Source organism: Narcine bancroftii, chromosome 11 (assembly GCF_036971445.1).
Source record: "Narcine bancroftii isolate sNarBan1 chromosome 11, sNarBan1.hap1, whole genome shotgun sequence".
In the NCBI taxonomy this organism is placed as follows: domain Eukaryota; kingdom Metazoa; phylum Chordata; class Chondrichthyes; order Torpediniformes; family Narcinidae; genus Narcine; species Narcine bancroftii.
Window position 1 is genome coordinate 37,131,803 of NC_091479.1, and position 26,706 is coordinate 37,158,508.

The window sequence follows — 26,706 nt, forward strand, 5'->3', positions numbered from 1 at the left end:
CTCATTTCGAGTACTGGGTGCAGTTTTGGGCCCCCTAACTGAGAAAGGATGTGATATTTTTGGAGAGGGTGCAGAGGAGAATGACGAGGATGATTCCCAGAATGCAAAATACAATGTACAAGGAGTGCTTGACAGCTCTTGGGTTGTATTCATTGGGGTATCGGAAATTAAAGAAGAAAGCTCATGGAGACATTTTGTATTTTGAAAGGTTTAGATAGGGTGGATGCGGGTAAGATGTTTCCCTTGGTGGGTGAATCGAGGACAAGTAAATTAAAGGTTATCCATCCAAAACAGAGATTGGGAAGAACTTCTTTCACCAGAGTGTCATGGAGCTGTGGAACTTACTGCCTCATACAGCAGTGGAAGCCAGATCACTGGAAGTATTTAAACAAGAAATAGACAAGTATCTCGTTAGTGAGGGCATGAAGGGATATGGGGAAAAGGCTGGAAATTGGAAGGAGTGTAAGAGTAGCTCAGTGTGTATTTACGGAGCAGACTCAATGGGCCTGGTGGCCTGGTTCTGTTCTTTTTTCTTGGGATCTTGTTCTCATTTGAGAGAGATTATCGAAGGCAACTGAGAAAAATGGAAACATTCGAGGCAATTGTTGGAGTAGGTTATTTGTTTGCCATCTCTATGTAAAACTCCAAAATTATCTGTCACTTTGGATCGGTGCCAGTCTCTCCAATCCCTGAGGAACATTGTCTTTCTAATATGTCATTTGTTCTTTCAGCTACAAATGATTCTCTTTTTCAAACATGGCCACAGGTTACTCGTGTTTCATTTCTGTCTTGCAATCTTTTTGGGTGGTTTTTCAGTTGTAAATGTGGAAAATTCCATTTTGGGAGTGGATTTCTTGTCACATTTTTCCGTGATGTATTTGAAAAAACGTTGTGTGGACTGCAGCTCTTGAATGCAAGTGAGCTGCATTTGTTGTCCTTCCAGTGCCATCTGCTGCCTGACAAGCCTTCAACCTGATTCCTGCCCTTTCCAAGCCTTGCTCAAGTGTTTTCCTCACCTGTGACCCCATCGTAACGGTGTACAGACATGCAATAAGCCACCATATAAAGGCATGGTCTGAGACGCAGGCTCGTAATACCCCCAGATTATCTTAAAATCGCAAGATTGGATTGGCAAGAGTTGGGCGTAGTCCACAGATCTGACAGCTGCTGGGCTTCACGGTTACATATGGTTGTGAAAAAAACTAGGGATTGGCGGCCTTGCAGAGATGATCGTCCCCTGAACAATTCCACCGTGCCTGACTGATACAATATTCCAAATTTACAAGACTCCTCAGCAAACCTCCACAGCAAATATGCATTTGCTAAAATAGATCTAGAACGTGCTTACTATTAGATTCCATTTGAGTCTCTGGATGTCACAAAGACAGCAGTGATGCTCCCGTTCGGCATGTTTGAGTTTCTGAGAATACCATTCGGTCTATGGAATGCAGCTCAGACATTCCAGTGGTTCATGGACCACAAACTCACTGGCCTTGGGTTTGTTTGGTGCTTGTGTTGATCGAGGAGATTCTGGTTGTAAATGTGGATGAAGAGGAGCACAAGAGCCACCTTATCTCATTGTTTCCAAGGCTTGAGGAACGTGGCATCATGATCAATCCCAGGAAATTGTTTCTGGTGCTTCTGATCTTGTATTTTTGAGGCCTAGAGTTATGTAACATGGTATTTTGCCTGATGAATGGGAAGTGCGTGAATTTTGAGAATTTCCTCCCCCCGTTAAGGTTGGCCAGTTGTGATGGTTTTTAGGTATGAGGAATTTTTATTGCTGTTTCCTGGTGAATGCCACAGCATCTCTATTTCCTCTTGCTGAATGACTCAAAGGATCTGATGTCTGTTTCAAAAAGACCTTAACTTTGAAAGACTATGCCGTGTATGCTTTCCATGAAGTGAACACTGTTCTTACAAATGCCACTAAGGTTGTACATCAAATGCCCAAGGCGTTGCTCTCTTACCGCAGATGCATCGGTCAGTGCTGTGGAACCAGTGTTCGAACAATGAGTCTGTGGGCGAATGGAAACTTTGGCATTTTTTTTCCAGCCAAGTAGTCACCAGCTCAGGCAAAGTATAGTACATTTAGGCAAGAACTCTAAGCTATCTATCTCGCAGTGAAATATTTAAGTTTTAAAAAAATATATTTATAGTTTTGTATACAGTTCAATATAATAATAGAAACATATCCAAATGATACATTGATCAAAATAGAATAAAAAATAAATGTTTTAATGTACATAAAAGTGAAAAGAGAAAAAAGTATAAAAGATTAAAAATACAGATCTAGGTGCAAAGCTCCTGTGGTAACTATTCCCTCCCAAAAGGAAAGGCAGGATATTAATAAAATATTAGAATTAAATCAACATGATAAGGTTCAACCATTAAGATTAAAAAAAAAGTGGTGGTGGGGTGGAGAAGTGAAAACATTAGATATCCAAACCCATATCTAAATATGGTTTCCATATTTTGAATTATGTATCATACCCAGTTCTAATATTATAAGTCACATTTGCTCAGGGAATACAATTTTCCATTTCCCCACAATCAATTTTAAGATGGGATTCAGATCTAAAACATGAATTTGAAAAATTAGGAATAAATTAATTGATGTGGCATTAAATATAATTGATGAATAAGTTATAATTAACTATCAAAAACATTAATTATTGTCCCAACAAATGTCAGACCACCAAAAAGGATCAATTTCAGTTCCAAAATCCAATTCATATCTTTCTTTTGATTTATTCAAGTCTGGGTTTGGACATTCCTGTTGAAGTAGAAGATACAATTTGGAAATGTTTCTTTCTAATTCCCTCATGAATCCTAATTTCCAATGCAATATTTCAGCTTTTTATTGGAAGGTCATCCTTTGACCATTTGTACAGACCACCAGCCTCTTATGCATACTCTATCTCTACTTTCCAAGGGAGACTCGGCACTTGCACTTCATCCTTCAATTTTCATTTGACACACATGACATCTGAGAGAAAGCGAATGCTGTGGTTGGTGCCTAATCCAGGTGCGACATTACATACAACTACTGACATCAATTTCAATGCCATGGCTCATGCACGGTGCACTGATCCCGATTTCATCCGGTGTAACCAGATCAACTCTGGTCTCCATCTTCAAGATGTGACCCTGGATGAATCGGCTGAAAAGTTGGTCTGATTTTTTTTTTCCCCCAACAGGAAGGACTAGGCTGTTTGTGTGGGCGGCTATGAGCAGGAGATTTTCTCTTCATAATCTATCTCTTCCTGGTAGAAGAGCATCAATCAAACTGGTTAAGGAACATCTTACCTGGCTTTGTGTGAAACAGCATGTTGGATTATGGGCAAGGACTTGCTTGGTGGGTCAACACACTAAAGTCTCCAGGCACATGAAATTCAAGCTGGGGGATTTTGTTGTTTTGGATTCCTATTTCCAGCACGTGCACCTTGTGGCTTCCAAGGTCCACTTCCACCATCTTGGCAATGTACTTCACTGCTCACGGGTGAGGACAGGACTACCAGGTGGCAGGATGAAATTCCTATCATTGGCATCTCTGCAGAGACAATTGCTTGGACTTTTGTGGATCATTGGATTCCATCTTCTGGTGTTCTGGGCACTATTACAACAGATCGAGGGTCTCAGTTCGAGTCAGCATTGGTCTGAGCTCTCACTGATCCTCTGGGCACTACCTGAATTATCGCTGAGCATTTCAGGGCCAACAGCTTCTTTGAGCATTTCCATTGACAATCGATAGCACCATTGACAGCAGGTGGCAAATCATCGACATGGAGCGAACATTTGCCCATGGTTCTCCTTTGTGTGACTACAGCTCTTAGGGCAGATCATGGATGTTTAGTGGTAGAGCTAGTCTATGGCTGTATGCTGACCTTGCCAGGTGAGTTTGTGAATCTGAGTCCAGACACAGTGCTCCATGAACAGGTCAGTTATCTTGACCGTCTTTGAGAAAATGAGATTACTCTGATGTTCTCCTATGTGGCAGCATCATCTGCAGTGGATGTGCCAAATGATTTACCACGCTGTACTCATGTGTTTCTTTGACATGATGATGTTCGTAAACCACTTTAGCCCATTTACGATGGTTCTGTCTGGGTCTTATGACACCATCCATAGTGTTTTGTGATTGACAGGAATGGAAAAGGTAACACTGTTTCCATCAACAGGTTGAAGCCAGTGTATTTCGAATACACGTTCTGCATCAGGGCCAGAGCCAGAGGACCAGTCATACCCCTGCATCGTCTGTCTTGCAGTATCATACGAGATGAGGCCGAACTGTCAACCCTCCAGACCGTTACACTGGGGACAGTTCCATTCAGTCGCCTCCTTCCATGGATTGGAGGCTGGAGGTGGGCGGGGCTGTCACGGTGATGTATCTGCCTGCTTTGGGAACGGTGCCAGTTGCCGCTGATGATGTAATTGGATAATCGCGCTGGAGGAATAGCCCACGTGTCCGGGTGTGTTAAACATCAGTATATGGGTGATGGATCTCGGATGCAGGAGGAGTAGAGAGACAGGGTCAGGATTACAATGTGGCACTGAGCCAATGAGAAGGTCAAAAGGGTTTGGCTGAGTGGTGTTTGGGGAGTTGAAGAATGCAATGTTGTGTCTGAGGAGGATAAAGAAGGTCGACTGCATTGTCTTCTGGAAGAAACAAGTGAGGGTATTCTTTAATTGTTTGTAAACTATGGTATATCAGTGTCGTTACAAATCTAACCCTTCCCTACCTTACACTCATTACCCTCTATTATTTTTCCATCCATGTATCTTAGAGTGTTTTGAATGTCCTTATTGCTCCAGCCCCCACCTCCACCCCAGCAATGCATCCCAGACCCTCACTGCTCTGTAATTTTTTAAAAACTTGTTTAGGCGATCAAATCAAAAGATGAATGAAGTTCTACTGCTACATCTCGTGATCTCATCATCATTTCTTTGCAGATTATGGGCAAATTGAGAGAAAAAATGTTTGTCTTAAATAAACACTATGAAGGAGAGGGGGAAGGGTGGATCCCTTATTATATCTGCTGTGCAAATACTGCGAGCTGCATTGTTACACCTCTTAACAACACATGTAACACCTCATCATCAGATTTTTAAGAATACTGGGGAATATTAATGATCTAAAATGCCCAAACTGGTGAAATAAGTCGAGATGAATGCCTCGTATTCCCAAATCGGAATGCACTTTGGAAAGCATCATTGGGTTTTAGTGACTTGCTCATGAACCAGAATTTCTCTCACTTGGGTTCTGGCTCCTGAGCCCATTCTCTTGCTTCCATTTCAATGAAGTGGCTACTTTCCCTTCCTGGCTCCCATGCAAGCTCGCTGTGGCTTCTTTTGTACTGACTGTCATTATGTTGTTGCAAAGTTCTGTCCATCCATCTTTTCTCAAAATCTGAACTAATCTGTACCAACTCACAAAATAGAGAGGATTTTGCCAGTACTGGGAGAGTTTAGGACCAGTGGGCACAACCTCAGAATAAAAGGATGTCTGCTTAAAACTGAGATGGAGTAATCTTTACATCTGGAGCAGTGATTTTCAAATTCCTCCTCCACAACCCCACCCCCAACCGCCGGATCATATTCCACTTAGTCCCTGTGCCAGAAGTGCTCTGTTAGTAAGGGATTACTTAAGGTGGAATGTGATTGGAAAGAAAAAGTTTGAAAACCTCTATTTTAATCGTACGTCATTGACTTGTTCTGTGAGTGGTTTCATAACTCCAGAGGAAATGGGCCAAAGACAATTTTTCTCGAGCAAAATGTTTCCTTCACAATTGGGTCCACTGCAGTCTTTCTTAGCCTTTTTTCCCATTCATATGCCACTTTAAGCAATCTCTTACTCATTTTTCAACACTCCAAGGAATAAAGTCCAATCCTGTTCAACCTTTCCCTGGAGCTCAACTCAGGAAGACCTGGCAGCGTCCGAATAAATCTTCTCTGCACTCTTTCAATCTTACTAATACCCTTCCTGTAGCTACGTGCCCAGAATTGCACACAATACTCCATATTTGGCCTCACCAACATCTTATCCAACCTCACCATAACTTCCCAACTCCTATTTTCAATATGTTAATTAATGAAGACCAAGATGAAAAAAAGCTGTCTTTAGAACCCTGTCGTCCTGTGACACCACTTTCATGAAATTATGTAACTGTGTTTTATCTCTTGCTGCAGATTTGTATAACTTCTCTGTTCAATTTCTTAATGTTGACTTCTGGACTATTTTATTGTGCCCCTTGATCGAGAGAGTTCTGGAAGAGCAAAGCAATGTTGTTTTCTTTTGTCAGGTCAAATTTTGTCACATTGATCCAAAAACAAGTATTTTCACCATTCCTTCATTTCAGATTCTCTGCAGCTGTCGTATTGAACCTCACAGTGACGGCATCATGTTTGTCTTGTTCATCCTTTACCCCTCCATCCAGACAGATGTGCAGATCAGCGAGTCGACTCCACTCATCCAGCACCACTGCCATTTCTGCTGCTCGGGCATTTCATCCCACATTTTCAATTTGTTATTTCCGCTCTTCTTTTTCTCAGCAAAGAGAATCAGGTTTATTTGATCATCTTTCTGAATCCCAGTGAAAGGTTATCGACCTGAAGGTTTCAACTCCGATTATTTTTCCAGGAGATGACCCGCTGAGTATTTCCAGCATTGAGTTTTTATTTTACTGCCTTGGTGTATTACTGAGAGCTTTGAATGGGAGAAGAAATGTGGGTTGGGTTAAGTAAAGATGTCTAGATTATGGGGTGGATTTAGAAAAATAGACGTAAAAGTGGAGGGTTCATGGAAATAGTTAATTCATCTTTTTGAAATTTGGAGTCTGCTGCCGGAAAGCATGGGATAATCACGGGGCTTAATTCAAACCTGCCGGCAGCAAACTCTTAATGAGGTCCCACCTTGTCCTGTGGAGCCCAGCACATATAACCATATGACCGTTTACAGCATGGAAACAGGTCATATTGGCCCTTCTAGACTGTGCCAGTTCACATGAACAACTCCACTAGTTTTCCCCTCCAATACTCTGGCCATATCCCTCCAACCCCCTCATATCCATGTACACATCCAACATTCTCTTAAATGACAGAAAGGACCCTGCCGCAATGACCTCTTCTGGAAAATCATTCCATTCTGCCACCACTCTCTGAGTGAAGAAGCATCCTCTAACATTTCACCAAAAGTTTTGCACCCTTACCTTGAACTCATGCCCTCTTGTTCCAACCACCGCTGCCCTCAGGAGAAAGAGTCTACTCACGTCTAGTCTATCTATTCCTTTCATAATTTTGAATACCTCTACCATAACCCCCTTCATCCATCTACATTCCAATGAATAAAGTCGCTGTCTCTTTAATCTTTGTCTGTACTCGAGATGTTGTAAGCCACGTAACATATCTCAGGATAAGACCCACTGTCTTAACGTCCCTCATATGCAAGATTTTGCCTCCCATCTGCACAATTTCTGTGCTTTCTCCATGGTTGATCTTTTTATGAGATACCATCAGATCCCATCCATAAGGAAGACATTCCTAAAACGGTGATTATTACCCCTTCTTGGCTTTTTGAATGTCTTAGGATGCCACTTGAGTTGAAGAATGCTGTTCAAACCTGCCAGCAGGTTATAAGCACTTTGGGCAAAGATTTAGAGTTCCCTTACATCTACTTGGATAACATCTGGTAAAAACAATCTCGTCATGAATATTCTCTCCAGACTGACTATATTTCACATTCAAGGTGACATTGATATTCCTGAATTAGCCAGTGTCCAAGCAATGGACGCTGATGTTCAGGCATACAGTACAGCCATGACTAACCTGGACAGACAGCAGGGGCCAGCACAACTGGGTGGCCAACCTTACTTTGTGACATGTATTTGGGCTACATTAGACCAATGTTTCCTGCATCTTGGAGGAAACACCTTATTGACCAGATACACAGCTTATCTCATCCATCGATCAGAACATCTGTTAAGCTCATGTCAAATAAATATGTATAGCATGGACTGAGAAAAGGCGTCGTGCAATGGGTTTGCACATGTTCCTCCTGCCAGACTGCCAAAACTCAGTGCCACACTAAGGCACCTCTTCAACATTTCCTCACGGTATGCAGACAGTTGGAATACGTGCATGTAAACCTGCTTGGACCATTGCCAGAATCTGAAAACATGAGATATATTCTAACAGTAGTAGAACATTTCACGTGCTGCCCAGATGCCGTCCCGTTGCCATCCAGTGACACTGAGACAAGGGCCAGAGCATTCATCGTCAACTGGATGGCTAGATTTGGTTTTCCCACATTAATTCAGTCCGCGGAACACAATTCACCCTCGTTCCCACCGGTAACTGAAGTCCACTTTTAAGGCACGACTCACTGGTCCCAATTAGGTTGATGAGTTGCCATGCATTCTTTTGGGAGTGCACACAGCTCCAAAGTAAGATACATCTGCATTGTCTGCAGAGATGGTTTATGGTACGGTCCTTACAGTTTCATGGGACATTCATTTCACAACCAACTCTGATCTGAACTTCCTTCCACAGCTTCGACATGGTATCGTGATCAGCAAAGCTTTTCCTACCCATTGGCTTGGATCCCCTTAACAGAATGTACCCCACCACTCCTGGACACTGATTTTGATTTTGTGCGCAGACAGGACACAGGAGTGCTGTTACAATGACCGTATGAGGGTGTTTTCCGCGTGGTGAAGAAGGATGGGTTTGAGTATACTTTGGACATTGGGGGACATTCGCAACTGTTTAGTTGGGACAGACAAAAGCCTGCTCATGTGGATCCCACTTTACCCATTCAGTGCCCAGACGATGAGGGTGTCCACCTAAGGTGCATGCAGCTGGTGTTTTACTTTCTGGCAAGGGTTCTGGGGGTGGGGGGGGGGGTTGTGCATCAGCTCTGTAGCGGGCCGAGAGGGCAAGGTTCTTTGGCCGGCACATGAAATCATAAGGCAGACAGCTGGGAACTCATCCATTTAATTGATCGCATGCACGTGGTCCTGCGTGCCGAGGAATGGCACGTTGATCTGTGATTTCCCCTGCCGGAAGGTACGGGACACTCACAGGACTTAATTTAAACCTGTGGTCCCGTGGATCTGCAGCAAACTCATAAATGATGTCCCACCTTGGCCCATGGAGCCCGGGACATGCTGTAAATAGAAGAAGCCTGTAAAGACTGAATAAAGCACTTTTGTGTTGACTAACCAGGTGTGTGTGTGTGTGTGTGTGTGTGTGTGTGTGTGTGTGTGTGTGTGTGTGTGTGTGTGTGTTGCTTTAGTAGCTCTATCAAAGTAGACGCTACATATATAAATATTTGGGAGGATGATCACACTTACAGGATACTTTTCATCCATCTCACAGCCTGTGGGAAGAAGCTATTCCCCAGCATGTAAGTCCTGATTTTGATGATGGACGTGGTTAAAGATGCTGTTCACTAGATCAAAATGGTCTTTGTACTATTCCTTGAGCCCAATTTGAATAACACTCCCAGAAAATGTCATCTACAGAAAAAGGGAGACCCCAGTGATCCTCACTACTCTGCATCATTGCTGTCTGATGCTATACAGCAACTAGACCATCCAATGGTCGAGACTCAACTGCGCCTCTGTAAAATCTCAGGATGAGAGTCGTTGGCCTTGACCTCCTCAGCCTCTTTGGGAAGTGTAGGGCCTTCCTGACCGATAAGGAGGTGTGATTGTTTTGTGTATTAATACGTGTGCTGTATGGATGGGAATTTTATGTGATTGTATTGTCTATTCTTGCTCCTTAACAATCTTTAGTGGATAGAAGTAGTCATTGTACTTTAGGATGTACAATCATGTACAGATTGTCCTTAAATAGCCATTTGGCCCAGATGTCTATTCAGTCTAAGAATACTTTCGATCAGAGGCAGATTTTAAACAATAACACCATTCATACTTAAACAAACATTGTTTTTAATTTTCTTTAAAAAAAACAGGATCAAACTTTAACATCAGTATTAACCTAACAGCCTTCCATTACCCCCTTCTAATTCGAAGAGCATGTGTATTTAATGTGCATAAAGTTCTTTGACACAACTCCAAGTTCACCGGTGTCTATCAATTCTGATACTGTGCATAGAATTCAACATTTATGAATTTGAATATGAATGATAAGCTCTGGTGCTTAAAAGTAAATGTTTACCCTCCAGGAAGTTTTTTGTTGATTTCAGAGAGGGATTTCTTGCTAATTGGACACACATAAACTGATTCCCTTTGATCAGCCACTTTGGTGTCTTGCCAAAGAAACTTGACCCATCAGGGTTTTCCAAATGATAACCTCTTCTGCAGGTCACCATTGAGTTCCTTTTGTTTCCTTTATTTCAGGTGAAACACCATTTCTAGCCAGCCATTTCCTCTTGTATGGACAACAAGGTTTTTCAACAGGCTGAACTGAGAACTCACAACCCGTCTTCAAAATGGGGTTTCAACAAGATGTCAGCTTGCCATCTCTCTCTCTCTCTTTTAGAAGAAAAGCCTATTTGGCCTCTCCTCTCTGCTTGCAAAACCACATGACCTTCTTAGAACAGCAAACTGCAACCAGCCAGATGACTGCACCTGACCCAAACTTCTGAGTCCATTCATCTGTTGCTTTAAAAACAATAATCCATTTGCACCTAATTTTGAAATTATAGCAAAGCAGTCTCCTTGTTTTGTCTTTGCAAAGGCTCTTGGCGCCTGCATGACTCACTCTCAGCAAAGCTCTTGCAATTTAAATAAGAGCTGTTTTGTACAGTGTATGTGTTTGTTTGTGACCTAAACGACTCCTACAATCCATCTCTTTCAAAAAAATCTCTATATACAATGTAAAATATATAATCTGTCACAGGACAGATGCAGCAGAGGAGTTGTGATAAAATCAATGGTGTCCTTACAAAAAAAAAGTGGGAAGAGGTATAATCTGGTGAGTGGAGTTTGTAATAGTTTGAAACTTGAACCTCTCTCTCTATTTCAGGAGACAATTTACTGTCATGTAATTAAAAAGTGTCATATCACACAAAATTGCTTTTTTCCTGCTGTAAGACAAACAGACTCACCTCTGGCAGAAATTGCCTGAAATGCCTCTTGCAGTCAGAGAAAGACTGAGTGCTCCCCCACCCCCACCATCCCTAGCCCTGGGTCAAGTCACTGAGGGTCTGTGGATTCTCTTTCAGTGCTCACAGACTATCCAAGTCATTGGCAATGTGAGCTCCAGTTTTGAACCTCTGACATAATTAGGAACCATTTAGCACTCACTCGTATCCCAGGTCTGATACCTGACACCATTTTAGCCAGTTTTGACCCAGTCTCTAGCATTCCACAGCCTGGTGTGAGTTCGTTGACTGCTTTGTCCAGAAGCCCACAGCCTGCGTGGGTTCCTCTCCTCAAGTCACCAACAGCCTGCCACCTATGTGGGTCTTTCAGCTGCAGAACCCCTCAATGGTCTGCTTCCTTGGTCACTGACCTGTAGATTGAATTGTCTGCTTCTGAGATGTTGGTGGGGTGTGGTCTTTCTGTTTTCTGGTGCCCTGCACTAGTCGTCCGCTTCCCCAGAGTTCACGGTGGCGAAGAAATCTAACAAATCTAAATAAAAAAAATGTAACTAAGAGGAGAATCTCACATGTCTAGAGGGATGGAAAGGGCATTATTACAAATTGAAGCCTGATATTTGAATATTCAGGTGCCAAATTTGCAAAAGCATAGAGTATATATTTCTCAAGTGAAATGTAATTTTTTCCAAAGGAATACAACTTTGAATTTTTGCATGTCATCTGGGCATCCCTAAAAATATATGTGATTTCCAAGTAAGTTCAATACATGTCCTCATCACCGCTAACGTTAATTTAACAAATTTCAATTGATATATTAATAGATTTAATTTGGGCCTTGTTCCTTCAATATTTCTCAATAAAAATAAGGTCAGTTTCTGTGGAAAAACATCTCCTAAAACTTGTTCCATAAATATTGTCTCTTTGGCTTGGCTTCGCGGACGAAGATCCATGGAGGGGGTAAAAAGTCCACGTCAGCTGCAGGCTCGTTTGTGGCTGACCAGTCCGATGCGGGACAGGCAGACACGATTGCAGCGGTTGCAAGGGAAAATTGGTTGGTTGGGGTTGGGTGTTGGGTTTTTCCTCCTTTGCCTTTTCTCAGTGAGGTGGGCTCTGCGGTCTTCTTCAAAGGAGGCTGCTGCCCGCCAAACTGTGAGGCGCCAAGATGCACGGTTTGAGGCGTTATCAGCCCACTGGCGGTGGTCAATGTGGCAGGCACCAAGAGATTTCTTTAGGCAGTCCTTGTACCTTTTCTTTGGTGCACCTCTGTCACGGTGGCCAGTGGAGAGCTCGCCATATAATACGATCTTGGGAAGGCGATGGTCCTCCATTCTGGAGACGTGACCCATCCAGCGCAGCTGGATCTTCAGCAGCGTGGACTCGATGCTGTCGACCTCTGCCATCTCGAGTACCTCGCCGTTAGGGGTGTGAGCGCTCCAATGGATGTTGAGGATGGAGCGGAGACAACGCTGGTGGAAGCGTTCTAGGAGCCGTAGGTGGTGCCGGTAGAGGACCCATGATTCGGAGCCGAACAGGAGTGTGGGTATGACAACGGCTCTGTATACGCTTATCTTTGTGAGGTTTTTCAGTTGGTTGTTTTTCCAGACTCTTTTGTGTAGTCTTCCAAAGGCGCTATTTGCCTTGGCGAGTCTGTTGTCTATCTCATTGTCGATCCTTGCATCTGATGAAATGGTGCAGCCGAGATAGGTAAACTGGTTGACCGTTTTGAGTTTTGTGTGCCCGATGGAGATGTGGGGTGGCTGGTAGTCATGGTGGGGAGCTGGCTGATGGAGGACCTCAGTTTTCTTCAGGCTGACTTCCAGGCCAAACATTTTGGCAGTTTCCGCAAAGCAGGACGTCAAGCGCTGAAGAGCTGGCTCTGAATGGGCAACTAAAGCGGCATCATCTGCAAAGAGTAGTTCACGGACAAGTTTCTCTTGTGTCTTGGTGTGAGCTTGCAGGCGCCTCAGATTGAAGAGACTGCCATCCGTGCGGTACCGGATGTAAACAGCGTCTTCATTGTTGGGGTCTTTCATGGCTTGGTTCAGCATCATGCTGAAGAAGATTGAAAAGAGGGTTGGTGCGAGAACACAGCCTTGCTTCACGCCATTGTTAATGGAGAAGGGTTCAGAGAGCTCATTGCTGTATCTGACCCGACCTTGTTGGTTTTCGTGCAGTTGGATAATCATGTTGAGGAACTTTGGGGGACATCCGATGCGCTCTAGTATTTGCCAAAGCCCTTTCCTGCTCACGGTGTCGAAGGCTTTGGTGAGGTCAACAAAGGTGATGTAGAGTCCTTTGTTTTGTTCTCTGCACTTTTCTTGGAGCTGTCTGAGGGCAAAGACCATGTCAGTGGTTCCTCTGTTTGCGCGAAAGCCGCACTGTGATTCTGGGAGAGTATTCTCGGCGACACTAGGTATTATTCTATTTAGTAGAATCCTAGCGAAGATTTTGCCTGCAATGGAGAGCAACGTGATTCCCCTGTAGTTTGAGCAGTCTGATTTCTCGCCTTTGTTTTTGTACAGGGTGATGATGGTGGCATCACGAAGATCCTGAGGCAGTTTACCTTGGTCCCAACAAAGCTTGAAAAACTCATGCAGTTTGGCATGCAGAGTTTTGCCGCCAGCCTTCCAGACTTCTGGGGGGATTCCATCCATACCTGCTGCTTTGCCACTTTTCAGTTGATCGATTGCCTTATATGTCTCATCCAGGGTGGGAACCTCATCCAGCTCTAGCCTTAGGGGCTGTTGAGGGAGCTGGAGCAGGGCGGAATCTTGGACTGAGCGGTTGGTACTGAAAAGAGATTGGAAGTGTTCTGACCATCGGTTGAGGATGGAGATCTTGTCGCTGAGGAGGACTTTGCCGTCTGAGCTGCGCAGCGGGCTTTGGACTTGGGGTGAGGGGCCGTACACAGCATTTAGAGCCTCGTAGAAACCCCTGAAGTCGCCAATGTCCGCGCTGAGCTGTGTTCGTTTGGCGAGGCTAGTCCACCACTCATTTTGGATCTCCCGGAGTTTGCGCTGAAGATGGCTGCATGCGCGACGGAAGGCTTGTTTTTTCTCTGGACAGGACGGCTTTGTAAGGTGAGCCTGGTGGGCAGCTCGCTTCTTTGCCAGCAGCTCCTGGATTTCCTGGCTGTTTTCGTCAAACCAGTCCTTGTTTTTCCTGGAGGAGAAGCCCAGTACCTCTTCAGTGGATTGCAGTATGGTAGTCTTCAACTGATCCCAGAGGGTTTCAGGGGACGGGTCCGGGAGGCGGGTTGCAACGTCGAGCTTTGCTTTGAGGTTTGCCTGGAGGTTTCCTCTCGCTTCGTCTGACTGCAGTTTTCCAACATTGAACCTCTTTCTGGGGGCTTTATTGTTCCTGGGCTTTGGCTTGAAGTGAAGGTTGAGCTTGCAGCGAACCAGCCGGTGGTCAGTGTGGCATTCCGCGCTAGGTATGACCCTGGTGTGGAGCACATCTTGTTTGTCACTTTCTCGCACCAGGATGTAGTCCAGGAGGTGCCAGTGTTTGGATCGGGGATGCATCCAGGTGGTCTTAAGGCTGTCCCTCTGCTGAAAAAGGGTGTTTGTAATGACAAGCCGCTGTTCTGCGCAGAGCTCCAACAGGAGGCGCCCATTGTCGTTGCACTTGCCGACGCCATGCTTGCCCAGGATTCCTGGCCAGGTTTCTGAGTCTTTGCCGACACGAGCGTTGAAGTCGCCCAGGATGACAACCTTGTCGGCTGTAGGGGTACGTTGGATGAGGTTGCGCAGGTCGGTGTAGAACTTGTTCTTTTCTGCTGGTTCCGCCTGGAGGGTTGGAGCATAGACACTGATGAGGGTGATGTGACGCTTGTTTTGAAGTGGGAGTCGCATGGACATGATTCGGTCCGAGAGGCCTGTCGGAAGGTTTTCGAGTTTGGAGGCAATGAAGCTCTTGACCATGAAGCCTACACCAGATAGGCGTCGTTCATCCAAAGGCTTGCCAGACCAGTAGAGTGTGTAGCCCGCGCCGCGTTCTTGGAGGCTGCCTACATCTGCCAGGCGGACTTCACTGAGAGCGGCTATGTCGATGTCAAGTCTGAGGAGTTCATGTGCAATGAGGGCAGACCGACGTTCAGGTCGGTGGCTGTCAGTCTTGTCTAGCATGGTTCTGATGTTCCAGCATGCTAGCTTGAGTTTGTGAGCATCTTTTGAGGGGGAGGACGTGGAGGGGGAGGACGTGGAGGGGGAGGACGTGGAGGGGGAGGACGTGGAGGGGGAGGACGTGGAGGGGGAGGACGTGGAGGGGGAGGACGTGGAGGGGGAGGACGTGGAGGGGGAGGACGTGGAGGGGGAGGACGTGGAGGGGGAGGACGTGGAGGGGGAGGACGTGGAGGGGGAGGACGTGGAGGGGGAGGACGTGGAGGGGGAGGACGTGGAGGGGGAGGACGTGGAGGGGGAGGACGTGGAGGGGGAGGACGTGGAGGGAGAGGACGTGGACCTGTCCTCGGGCCTGCGCAAAGGAGCTTTTAGGTGGAGTGCAGTGCGTGCAGTACTGGCCCCACCCTTTACACCCATGGTTCGTGTGCCGTGGCCAAGCAAGCTGGGACGTGGCAGCGAGGTCCTTGGGTCGTAGGTTTTATATCGGAGTGGCCTTCTCCTATGCAGGTTTCTTACCCGGGCTGGAGGGGCCTGCCTCCCCTCCTAGGTCGGTCCATACTGCCCGGACCGGGGCCGAGGCCGCCGCAGTTCACCCTGTGCCTGGACTGGGGCCACCGCCTCCCACTCCCTGCCCGGACAGGGGCCTCCGCCTGCCTCACTCGACCGAGGCCGGGGCCGCCGTCTCCCCCTTGCTCCTGCCCGTATCGGGGCCGCCGCCGTCTACCCTTCGCCCGGACCGGGGCCGGGGCCGCTGCTGCTCTCCCTGTGCCCGGACTGGGGCCGCCGCCTCCCACTCCCTGTCCGGACCGGGGCCTCCGCCTGCCTCACTCGACCGAGGCCGGGGCCGCCGTCTCCCCCTTGCTCCTGCCCGTATCGGGGCCGCCGCTGTCTACCCTTCGCCCGGACCGGGGCCGGGGCCGCTGCTGCTCTCCCTGTGCCTGGACTGGGGCCGCTGCCTCCCACTCCCTGCCCGGACCGGGGCCTCCGCCTGCCTCACTCGACCGAGGCCGGGGCCGCCGTCTCCCCCTTGCTCCTGCCCGGATCGGGGCCGCCGCCGTCTACCCTTCGCCCGGACCGGGGCCGGGGCCGCTGCTGCTCTCCCTGTGCCCGGACTGGGGCCGCCGTCTCCCCCTTGCTCCTGCCCGTATCGGGGCCGCCGCCATCTACCCTTCGCCCGGACCGGGGCCGGGGCCGCTGCTGCTCTCCCTGTGCCCGGACTGGGGCCGCCGTCTCCCCCTTGCTCCTGCCCGTATCGGGGCCGCCGCCGTCTACCCTTCACCCGGACCGGGGCCGGGGCCGCTGCTGCTCTCCCTGTGCCCGGACTGGGGCCGCCGTCTCCCCCTTGCTCCTGCCCGGATCGGGGCCGCCGCCGTCTACCCTTCGCCCGGACCGGGGCCGGGGCCGCTGCTGCTCTCCCTGTGCCCGGACTGGGGCCGCCGTCTCCCCCTTGCTCCTGCCCGTATCGGGGCCGCCGCCGTCTACCCTTCGCCCGGACCGGGGCCGGGGCCGCTGCTGCTCTCCCTGCTCTCCACAAAATGATCTCACATTTGGACAAAGATAAGATGAATGCAAGAAAGTTGCGACATCTTCACCACACCTCAAACATTCATCTGATAATTCTGATTTTATTCTATTCAATTTCACTGGTGTAAGAAGTAACTATAGAAGAAAAACTAGTTGTGAATTCCTTCCTCACTGCTGTAGTGTGGAACTCTGGTCAATAGATCCAAAATGCTGCATTGAAGTGAATTATTACAACTCCCCTGGATCACGTGATCAAGAGAGCAAAAATAAATTACCAAAGTAAGCTTGCGGCAAATATAAAAACCTGCAAAAGCTTTTATAAATATGTCAAGAGGAAAAGATTGGTGAAATCCAGAGTAGGTTCCTTGCAGTCAGAATCAGGGGAATATATAATGGGGAATAAGGAAATGGCAGACCAATTAAATTCTTACTTTCGTTCTGTTTTCACAAGAGAGAATACAAATAACCTCCCAAGGATGTTGGGAAACATAGAGACTAATGCAAGGGAGGAACTGAAAGAAATCAGTATCTCTAAGGACATGGTCTTGGGGAAATTGATGGGATTGAAGGCAGATAAATCCCAAGGGCCTGATAATCTACATCCTAGGGTTCTTAAGGAAGTGGACATTCAGATAGCAGATGCTTTAAGAATTATTTTCCAGAACTCGATAGACTCAGGATCAGTAGCCATGGATTGGAGGGTAGCTAATGTTACCCCACTATTTAAAAAGAGGGGTAGAGAAAAAGCGGGGAATTATAGGCCGGTGAGCCTTACATCTGTAGTGGGCAAAATGATGGAATCCATTATTAAGGATGTAATAGTGGAGCATATGACTAGCAGAGAAGGGATCGGACAGAATCAACATGGATTTACAAAAGGTAAATCGTGCTTGACAAATCTATTGGAATTCTTTGAGATGGTGACAGGTAAAATAGATGGGGGAGAGCCAGTGGATGTGGTGTCCCTGGACTTCAAAAAGGCCTTCGATAAGGTCCCGCATAATTGACTGGCTTCCAAAATCAAGGCTCATGGGATTGGGGGAAAAGTATTAATGTGGATTGAGAACTGGCTGGCAGGTAGAAGACAGAGAGTTGGGATAAATGGCTCATTTTCTAAGTGGCAGGCGGTGACCAGTGGGGGCGGTGACCAGTGGGGTGCCACAGGGATCTGTACTGGGACCCCAGCTGTTCACAATTTACATTAATGATCTGGATGAGGGGATTGGATGTAATATCTCCAAATTTGCAGATGACACAACCTAGGAGGGGTTGTGTGCATGGAAGAGGGGTTCAGGAAGCTCTAGTGTGATTTGGATAAATTGAGGGACTGGGCAGATACATGGCAAATGCACTACAATGTGGATAAATGTGAGGTTTTCCACTTTGGTAATACAAACCGGAGGGCAGATTACTATTTGAATGGCAATATATTAAGAGATGGGGAAGTGCAGAGAGACCAGGGGTACTTGTACACCTTTCTCCGAAGGCGAGCATACAGGTACAGCAGGCGGTTAAAAAGGCAAATGGTATGTTGGCCTTCATATCAAGAGGGTTTGAGTATAGGAACAAGGATACTTTACTGCAGCTGTACAGGGCCTTGGTGAGACTACACCTGGAGCATTGTGTGCAGTTTTGGGCACCTTATCTAAGGAAGAATGTTCTTGCAATGGAGGGAGTGCAGAGGCGATTCACCAGGCTGATACCTGGAATGGCAGGAATGACTTATGAGGAAAGATTGCAGAAATTGGGATTGTACTCGCTGGAGTTTAGAAGATTGAGAGGGGATCTCATAGAGACATATAAAATTCTGGCAGGACTGGACAGAATGGATGCAGATGGGATGTTTCCAATGGTGGGAAAATCCAGAACCCGGGGCCATGGTTTGAGGATAATAGGCAAACCATTTAGGACCGAGATGAGGAGGAATTTCTTGACCCAGAGGGTGGTGAATCTGTGGAATTCATTGCCACAGAGGGCAGTAGAGACAGGTTCATTAAATGTATTTAAGAGGGAATTAGATCTATTTCTTCAGTATAAGGGTATTAAAGGTTACGGAGAGAAGGCGGGGACGGGGTACTGAACTTTAAGATCAGCCATGATCTCGTTGAATGGTGGAGCAGGCTCGAAGGGTCGAATGACCTACTCCTTCTCCTATCTTCTATGTTTCTATTGCCAAATCAGCTTCCTGAGGAGGTTTTCAAATCCAATAGCCTGAGTCACCTGACTCCAGGTGCAGCTTTCAGATAAAATCCTTGCTGACATCTGCTACATGACTGATGTCAAAACAATGATACTGAACTAATTTATATCTTTCATTGAGTTCCTTATATGGATCTCCCATATTTGCCAATCAATTACAATATTCAGATCCATTTCCCACCTTTGTCTCAACTTATGAACTCCTCACTTAAAAGTTCCTACTTGTAATAAAGTGGACATCATCAAATAATTTTTTAACAATTCCTCTTATAAGGAATTTCTATTTCAGTACAACATGGTTGGTGCTAACTTATCCTTCAAATATGCTCTTAGTTGGAAATAGCAAAAAAGATTGCGATGAGTTGTACGATATTTATTTCTCAGTTGGTCAAATGACATTAATTGACCCCTTTCATAACAATCTTCAACATTTATAAATCCCTTACGAAACCCGCTATCCAGAAATTGATGATCCTTTGAAAAAGAGACGAGGATTTTGAATCAAAGCCATTCTGGGTGATGTACATCCACTTACACCAATTTCATCATTTATTTTATTCCATATATTAATCAAATGTTTCAACAATTGTGTATCTTTATCACCAACCATTAATTTTGATTCCCACTTGTACATAATTCTTCTGCTTTTCCCTCTCCTATTTTATTTGATTCTATTTTATCCCTTTCAAATAAAGAAGCAAGAAATCTCATTTGAGCTGCTCTATAACAATTTTTAAGAAGAGGAAGCTGCAGTCCTCTCAATGCAGAATTTGTATTGGGTTATTTGTAACATGGGATTCAATCGGAAATGGGTTCATGTGACATAAAACCACGATGCAGAATGTTTTCTAAGAATGGAATACAAGAGGAGGGTTGTCTTGGTCTCCAGCAGGATATAGATCACAAGATATGGGGATAGTGCCGGAGGATTGGCGCATTGCGCATGTGGTTCCGTAATTTAAAAAGGGTTCAAGGAGGAAGCCTGGCAACTATCAGCCTGTAAGTTTGACGTCTGTGGTAGGTAAATTAATGGAGAAAATTCTTAGAGATAGTACTTATAAACATCTGGATAGACAGGGTCTGATCAGGAGCACTCAACATGGATTTGTGGGAGGAAGGTCATGTTTGACCAATCTGATTGAATTTTTTGAAGAGGTGACGAGGAATGTGGATGAGGGTAGCGCAGTGGATGTTGTCTATATGGACTTCAGTAAGGCCTTCGATAAGGTACCACATGGAAGGTTAGTTAGGAAGGTGTAGTCTTTAGGTATAAATTTTAAGATAGTCAAATGGATTGAACATTGGCTGAAAGGGAGAGGCCAGAGAGTGGTAGTGGATAATTGTCTGTCAGGTTGGAGGCCGGTGACCAGTGGTGTGCCTCAAGGATCTGTATTGGGCCCATTGTTGTTCGTTATATACATTAATGATCTAGATGATGGGGTGGTGAATTGGATTAGTAAATATGCAGACGATACTAAGATAGGTGGAATAGTGGATAATGAAGAAGGTTTTCAAGGATTGCAGAGGGATTTGGGCTGCTTAGAAAAGTGGGCTGAAAAATGGCAGATGGAATTTAATGCTGATAAGTGTGAGGTGCTTCATTTTGGTAAGAAGAATCAGAATAGGACATATGTGGTAAATGGGAGAGCATTGAGGAATACAGAAGAGCAGAAAGATTTAGGAGTAACGGTACATCGTTCCCTGAAGGTAGAAACTCACGTGAATAGGGTGGTGAAGAAGGCTTTTAGTATGCTGGCCTTTATCAATCATTGCATGGAATATAGGAGTTGGGAGGTGATGTTGAGATTGTATAAGACGTTGGTGCGGCCTAATTTGGAGTTCTGTGTGCAGTTCTGGTCGCCTAATTATAGGAAGGATATAAACAGAGTGGAGAGAGTGCAGAGAAGGTTTACCAGAATGTTACCTGGGTTTAAGCATCTAGAGTATAGGGAGAGATTGGACAGATTAGGTCTTTATTCTTTGGAGCGTAGAAGGTTGAGAGGGGATTTGATAGAAGTATTTAAGATTATGAAAGGGATAGACAGAGTGCATGTGGATAGACTATTTCCATTAAGAGGAGGAAAGATTAAAACAAGAGGACATGAGTTAAGAATTAAGGGGCAGAGGTTTAGAGGTAACATGAGGGGGAACTTCTTTACTCAGAGAGTGGTAGCCGTGTGGAATGATCTTCCGGGAGAAATAGTGGCGGCGGAGTCAATTGTATTATTTAAGAAAAGGTTGGACAGGTATATGGATGAGAAGAAGATGGAGGGTTATGGGCATTGTGCAGGGAGGTGGGACTAGAAAGGGGTGTTTGGTTCGGTGCGGACGAGAAGGGCCTAATGGTCTGTTTCTGTGCTGTAATTGTTATGTTATGTTATATATGAGCAGAAGTTGGCCTGTCGAGTCTGTTCCACCATTCTTCCACTCATCCCCACTGTCCAGCTCTCTCCCCATTACCCTTAATTCCTTGAAGTATCAAATACCTGTTAAGCTCTGCCTTAAATACACCCAATGACCTCACGTGGGTTTCACGACCCATTGACAAAATCAATTTTTTCACATTTGTTTTAAATTGACACCCTTTTATCCTGAAATTATGCTCTCCTGTCCTAGAATCCCCTACCATGGGAAACATCTTTGCCATATGTACTCTGTCCAAGCCTTTCAGCCATTGAAATGCCTCTGAGGTCCCCCTTATCCTTCTGTACTCCAACTAGTACAGTCGAAAAATTGGCAATTGTTCCTCATACACTAACCCTTTCATTCCTGATATCATTCCAGTAAATCATCTCTGACCTTCTCCAACACCAGCACATCTTTTCTCAAATACGGCACCCAAAACTCTAATTCTGATTGAATGGAAAGGCAATTCTCCAACAACACAAACACAACAGTTACATGATATTATGTCTTGTTGATATTTACCACTCGGGAAGGTTCTTGTTGGTTTTCAGATAGAGGTGTGTTTTTCAGGGAAGCATTAGTGTTTTGGGACTCAATGTACCAGCATCTGAAGTCTGTTATCTCTTCAGAAAAGCTTGATAAATTTAGCATGGAGCAGAGCTGAGCCACGATTTTGCAGGTACTTAAGGGAGTGTGTGGGCAGGGTTTGTTCTGGACCAACAATCTCACCAAATGACTCTGCTTGAAATCAAGATTCAAACCATTTTGAGGAATACAACAGAAATTGTTCAACAAGAGCCTGGTGTTCCCTGAGGAGTTTTCTTTCAATAGTGGAAAAGATTTTTTTTAAAAGCCCGTTAATATTCCTGATACAGATCTTTGTATTTAACTTTCAGGTTGCTATCTGTTGTTAACTTGGAGGCCTTTAATGACGTGACTGGGTGGAATTTTTGCATTAACCAAGCAGTGCTCTTGCATTTTTCCAGCTGTTGGATGCGATTCAGTTGCTTGCAAGTTTAGCAAGTGGGATTTTGATGTGAAACTGCAAGTCACAGCGTCATTTTTGTGTTTGAAAATGCCAATGTGAAAATTTTAACTTTGGTCTCCTTGGTTTGCTTAAGTTTACAGAGGAGACGTTGGGTCAGGCTGAGAAGACAGAGTTGGATGCCCATTTGGCGAATAAGCTGGGCAAAGCAGAAAGCACAAAACGAGGGGCTGAAAAAATAATGAAGCAGACTGAAGTGCCGTTGAACCAAACCCAGGTCAAGAATTTAATTTTGTGCAGTGTACTTAAGAGACCAAACGATTTGGTCTTTTAGTGGTGACCTATTTAAATGAACAAAATATGATTAGAATTGAAGTTTATGGAATGTTTGGAAGTTGCCACAAAAAAATGGAGCACATAAATTAGATGTTGTAAATAAGATAAATGAACAATTCAATGAGCCTGGTGTCACAGTATCTGCCTCCCTCTACTGTACATCACCGTAAAACCTTCTCCCCAATATGAACCTGATGTCAAAGTATCTGTCATTGTTAATCGTACATCCATGTTAAACCTTCTCACGAATGTGAATCCTGTCTCAAAGTTTCTGCCTCAGTCTATCATACATCACCGTTAAACCTTCTCCCCACTGTGAACCTGGTGTCACAGAATATATCTCAATTTACAGTATTTCACCATTAAACCTTCTCCCCCCTGTGAACCGGGTGTAATAGTATCTGCCTCAGTCTACCGTCCATCACCGTTAAACATTCTCCCCACTGTGAACCTGGTGTCACGGTATATATCTCAATTTACAGTATATCACCATTAAACCTTCTCCCCAACGTGAACCTGGTGTCACAGTATCTGACTCAGTCGACCGTACATCACCGTTAAACCTTCTCACTACTGTGAACTTGGTGTCACAGTATTGATCTCAGTCTATCGTACATCACTGATAAACCTCTTCCCCACTATGCACCCCATGTCACAGTATCCATCTCAATTTACCGTACATCACTGTTAAACATTATCCCCAATGTGAAGATGATGTCACAGTATCTGACACAGTTTATAGTAAATCACTGTTAAACCTTCTTACTACTGTGGAATCCATCTCACATTTTCTGCCTCATCTACCATTCATAAACATTAAACGTTTTCCTCCTGTGAACCTGGTGTTAAAGTATCTGCCTCAGTTTAACGCACATCACCATTAAGCCTTCTTACTGCCCTGAACTCAGTGTCATAGTATATGCCAAAGTCTACTGTACTTTACCGTTAAAACATCTCCCCACTCTGAACTTCGTGTCGCAGTATCTCACACAGTTTATCGTACATGATTGTTAAACCTTGTTAATGTTGTGAACCCATTGTCTCAGTATCTCTTATCAGTCTACCATACATCATCGTTAAACCTTCACACATCTGTGAATGGGTGTCACTGTATCTGACACAGCTTATCGTACATTACTTTTAAACCTTGTCCCCACTGTGAGCCTGGTGTCACTGTATCTGACACAGTTTATCGTAGGTTACTGTTAAATCTTTTCACTGCTGTGAACCCAGCGTCACAGTAACTGTCTCAGTCTACCGGACATCATCGTTGAACCTTATCCACACTGTGCAACTGGTGTCACATTATCTACCTCAACATACCGTATATCACCGTTAAACCTTCACCCCATGTGAACCTGGTGTCACAGTATCTGACACAGTTTATCGGACATTACTTTTCAACTTTCTCACTGCTGTGAACCCAGTGTCAGTAACTGTCTCAGTCTACCGTACATCATTGTTGATCATTCTCCAACTGTGAACCTGGTGGCACAGATTCTGCCTCAGTCTCCCGTATATCACCATTAAACCTCCTCCCCACTGTGAACCTGGTGTCACTGTATCTGCCTCAGTCTACAGTACATCACAGTTAAACCTGATCTCCACTTTATTCCTGGTATCAAATTATCTGCCTCAACATACCGTACATCACTGTTAAAACTTCTCCCTCTGTGAACCTGGTGTCACAGAATCCCCACCTATTTTAAAAATTCCAAAAAAAATATAAAAATCAATCCCAAAACAAGCTACTCAAAAGTAGTAGCCGCCTAAAAATCTGGGTGTGGTAAAGTCCACAAGTGGCAGGTGACTAAAGGACTCAGTGTCACCCAACCCCAGTCAGACTTTCACAAAGTACTGAAACAAACACATTCAACCCATTGATTCCAGTCCCACTGATTGTTCCGGATCTTCAATATCGAGAAGACTTTGCATCAATTCAACTTTTTTCCCATTCTTTCCATATTTTCCAATCTTCCCATTTCCATTCCCATTGACTCTTCTCTTCGGTGACAATGGTGACGATCGCCCATTTCCTCGTCCATCTGGCAATGAATTAGCAAATATTGAAGCATCTTGGTCATTCTCAAAAAACTGAGATTGAAAATTCCCATAAAAAGCTTTCAATACTGCTGCATAACGTAAAGCAAATTTATATCCCTTTCGCCACAATACTTCTTAGGCTGAATTAAATTCTCGGTCTCTTCTGATAATTTCTTGACTCAGATCTGCATTATAAAAACCCTATTATTTTGAACCATCAGTGGAGCCTGATTTTGCCGTGTTTTCTGCACCACCAATCGGAGGATCATCTCTCTGTCTTGATATTTAAAACAGCGAATCAAAACTGCTCGTGGTAATTGGCCCGGAAATGGTTTCTTCCTTAATGCTCTGTTCGCTCGATCTAATTCCAGTCCATCTGGAATGAATTACCTGCCCTACACTTCTGGGATCCATTTCTTCAAAACCTTCACCGGATCCAAACCTTGCATATCTTCCAGAAGACCTACTATCTTAACATTATTTCTACGACTTTGGTTTTCTAATGAGTCAAACTTCTTCAATAATTCCTTCTTCTGAATCCCCCAATCTACAAAAGGATCTTCCACTTTTGCCATTTTTTCTCTATTACGCTCCACTTGACTCTTGCATTCAAGAAAGCCTCCTCAATCTTTTTAAAATGATCTTGCGCAGTATCCACTGATCGTGTCCATCTCGTAATATCACTCTTAACAACATTAATATCTTGCTTCATAAAAGTTATTTCTTCACACACAGTGTTCATTTTAGTTTTCATTTCTGAAAATCCTTGAGTCATCTGATGAGTCATCTGCATTGATATATTTGCCATATCTTCCATGAGCTGAGCAATCCCTTCCAGAATTGGAAACACAGAATCCAGTCCAGGATCCATCATCTCCCTTTGAGGCCGACCTTCTTTTGCCGCAGTCCCCAGTTCTTCAAATTCTAATGAAGTTGAGCATCCTCTTCCTCCATAGCAATAGATCCTCTTCCGGTGCTGCTGCGGGTCTGGACACCCGACAACAGTGTGCCGACCTCGTCAGTTCACCGTCGCTCAGACTCCTCCACAGCCCACACCTTCTCCAAAGGTTTGTGGACCCTCGACACATTGTGCATGCCCGGTAGGGCCACCGACTGCGCAGGTGCGTCTTCTGATGCTACACTGTACCTCCCCTGACCACCAGGCAATGCTGCAGGCTCACGGGCCTGTCCTCGCTCAGCTGGCCCGCCCTCTCGCCTATGTTCATGAATGCACGAGTCAAAACCGCTGAACTCATCGCTGAGCTGGTGCCATCTTGCGATAGCGCAAGTGGTGCTGACGAAATACTTCGCCGGGCAGGAGTCCTCTGAGGCTTGGAGACGCCAGTCGACAACTCCGTTGCTTCAAGTTGAACTCGGCCATAATTCTTCAACACTTTTGAAAGGTAATTTCTTCTGGAACTGAGTTTTCGATTTTTTCACATTTGTAGCTATTTTGATCCTCCACAATTCCAAAGTCTATAAACAGTATTTTTAATCACTTTTACAACTTTTAAAATGGAGCATTTAATAGTCTAACTGGGGAAGGGTGGAACCACACGTCTACCCTCTGCCCCATCTTGTCACAGTATCTGACACAGTTTATAGTAAATCACTGTTAAACCTTCACATTACTGTGAATGCTGACTCTCAGTTTCTGCCTCAATCTACCGTTCATCAACGTTAAACCTTCTCCCCCTGTTAACTTGGTGTTAAAGTATCAGCCTAAGTTTACCACACATCACCATTAAACCTTCTCCCCATTGGGAGACCGGTTTTACTGTATCTGCCACAGTTTATTGTACATCACTATTATACCTTCTCACTACTGTGAACTCGGTTTTACAGAGCCTGCCACTCTACTGTACATCACCAGTAAACCTTCTCCTCAATGTGAGCCTGGTGTTACTGTATCTGCCACAGTTTAGTGTACATCATCATTAAAAATTCTCCCCAATATGAAGCTGGTGTCACTTTATTTGCCAAAGGTTATCGTACAGGTCTGTTAAACATTTTCCCCACTATGAACC

At 45.0% G+C, this 26,706-nt stretch overlaps 1 long non-coding RNA gene across 1 annotated transcript in view; it reads left to right on the plus strand.

The window, feature by feature from the left end:
• Positions 1–23,730, plus strand: part of LOC138745253 (uncharacterized) — a 31,660-nt gene extending 7,930 nt beyond the window's left edge. The window contains exon 3 of the long non-coding RNA XR_011346103.1: positions 22,437–23,730. This is a non-coding gene — a long non-coding RNA (uncharacterized lncRNA). The remainder of the gene's footprint in view (positions 1–22,436) is intronic.
• The last annotated feature ends 2,976 nt before the right edge of the window (positions 23,731–26,706 follow it).